Raw genomic sequence first — 2,745 nt, 5'->3', positions numbered from 1 at the left:
GTTAAATCTCTGACGATTCAGCCTTTTTCCTTTTTTTACGTGTTAATAATTTATCAAGAGCTAAAAGGATTTTCAGAAGAACAACTCCATGCTCACTCATTTTGAAGCAACTTAGGGTTTTTCCTTTTGTTTTCAATTTGTTCTAGTTGCATTCTTCCTAAGTGGGAAAAATAAACCAAGTATTTCTAAGATATAGTTTAGGATGAGATGAGTAATAAAGTGAGAAGAAACAAGATTTGATTGGTGATAGATCCAAGTGACATAACAATGAAATTTCCTTCTTTCCTATTAGCTCAGCATTGGGGAGGTGATGATTTTATGAAACAATGCTCCATAAAAATACAATGTATTGCAGAACATTATTATACCTCCCCCAAAATAGAAAGTAACAACAACAACAAAATTACCTTTTAGTTTACAAAAGACACACAAACTGGCAAATTAGGTCATTTCAAGGATTTTTTCAGGTGTCCTTGCTGCACTTTTAGGCCTTGGGAAAACAGCCAGCCCCACACTAAAAAAGCATTGCTTTTCTCCAGCTGTCACCAGCCCTCACTCACCTGCCTGCTTTGGAACCTGCTCCTTCTCAGGAGTAGGAATAGAAGCTGGTACTAAATGGCATATTTTTCTCAGTTTAGCACCTTTCTAGTACACCTTTAATATTTTGGTTTTCTTCCCTCGCATAAGAGTACAAAGCAAAATATCATCAAGGAAACAGCAATTTATGCTTCCTGTTTACTCCAAAGCTAATGGTGCTCATACTCCTCTAACAGAATCAGTAAACAGATGTAAATACATGTAAAATGTAAATGCATTATTGAATATTGAAATGTATTTGCATTATTGAGTTAATTGGCTATTTAGATAACTTATTTCAATCTCCCTTTAAAGAATTATAAATAGACAATTATTGAAATGAGATACATTAACTCTCTGTTGTCTTGCCATACTCCACTTTCATTTTTACTTCCCTGTAGACTGAGAGCCAAGTGTCTATTATTGTGAAATAAAAGAGTTTAAATGAAATGAATAGAAATGATTAAGCCTTCTGGATCCTCTTCTGCCATCTGCCTACTTCAGATACATTTTCCTTCAATATGAAAGATCTGTGCTATTCAAGCACATGTTGTAAGCTACATTACATCACTGATGGTGAGAATATTTTAAAGGTTAAAGATCAAAAAGTGTGTCCTAATTTAAAGGAGCCGATGCCAAGTGAAGCATATAACATACCATTGTCACTGGAGAAGGGAGTTCACTTCTCCTGGTAGGAGAATGAAACTCATTGATAAACCTGTATGCCCTTCCTCCATATTGTACAACTGTTTTGTAAAGTTAGGTTCAGGGAACAGGGCAAGGGCTGATTGTTTATTATTCCTAGATGAGCCATAAGTTGCTAGGGGAGCCTTATCTATACTAGTTTTAATGCTACATGGTTCTACAGAATTTCCTTAGTGCAGATGAACATCCTTATTCAAGTAGATCTTATTCCAGAAGCTGTGTTAGCTATTTCAGTGTAATACATTTACATATGGGTGTCCACCCAATGCCCTTTCCTGCATATAACTATTTTGGTGAAACAGTACACTTCTAATCAAAACAGTAATATCAGTATCAAAACAGAAATAACAGTAAAACTTTTTAAAGTGTATCAGATTTGAATGACCTTTTGATTCTCAATAGTGCTGCAGTGGAAACTCCTCTCTCTTCCTTTTTAGGAAACGTTCATCAAGATTAATTTATCTCATAGAAAGATCATCACAGGGAAACAGTAACTTGGACAATAGACGTCTTGAAACCTCAGTCACACAAGCGATGTGAATGTCAAATATATTGATGCAAATGTCAAAGGGAAAAGACATGAAATCATCAAAACTGGGAATGCTGGAAGGTGAAATGTAAAAATAGTAATTTTAAGCAAGTCAGATACTTGTGGTACTTAGAAGCACCATTGAAACTATTCAGTAACACAGGAGCACTATCTGGGATGAAACAAGCTCATGCTCATTTATTCTACCTCCTGTTTTTGTAAAAACACATGGGTAGAGAATATACAGATGGAAGTTTAGAATGATTACCTGCTGAAAGGAAGGATTATGCTTAGCTGGAGAGCTGTTCCTTGGGAAAACTTGTGCTCCCATTCTGCTGGTAGCAAGGTACCATTTCCTAGCCATTCACTGCAACATTTTCTTTCTCATCTGAAATGAAGACGACTGCAAAGAAAAGGAGAAAATGGTGAGGTTACCAACCTTTGTCAATAGGAGCAAGTACAGCAGTTGAAAAGGGCCTTGTAAGTGGTTTTCTGTGTTCTATCCTGAGTAAGACTCCACAGTTTGTGCTTCTCTTTTCCCTTAGTAGCAGAAATGTATCATATATGTCAACTAGTCCACCCCACAGCTTCATGGAAGCAAGAGTGGTCTCCTTAGCAACAGTCTTTGAGGCACAAGGAGGAAATTCCGCAGTCCCTCTGACCTGGAGGCTTGAACTTTCCCTCTGGGGACCAGCTGCCATCTTCTGTCTCTAGCTACAGTTTTAAAACATTTTAGCCTTGATCTGTGTTTATATCGACAAAAGGAATCTGTATAAAATAAATGAGGCAAGTTCAGCTGTATAAACCTGCAGGCTGCCTCAGCAAGAGCCAGAAGTGACAACGCTGGAGATAGAATTCTTCATCATATTCCTTAAATGTATAGAGACAAGTAAACTGATGTTATTACTATCTGCAGTAGTTGTTACAAACAAGGT

The sequence above is a fragment of the Acanthisitta chloris genome, unplaced genomic scaffold (genome assembly GCF_000695815.1).
Source record: "Acanthisitta chloris isolate BGI_N310 unplaced genomic scaffold, ASM69581v1 scaffold13117, whole genome shotgun sequence".
In the NCBI taxonomy this organism is placed as follows: Eukaryota; Metazoa; Chordata; class Aves; order Passeriformes; family Acanthisittidae; genus Acanthisitta; species Acanthisitta chloris.
This window is presented reverse-complemented; position numbering follows the sequence as displayed.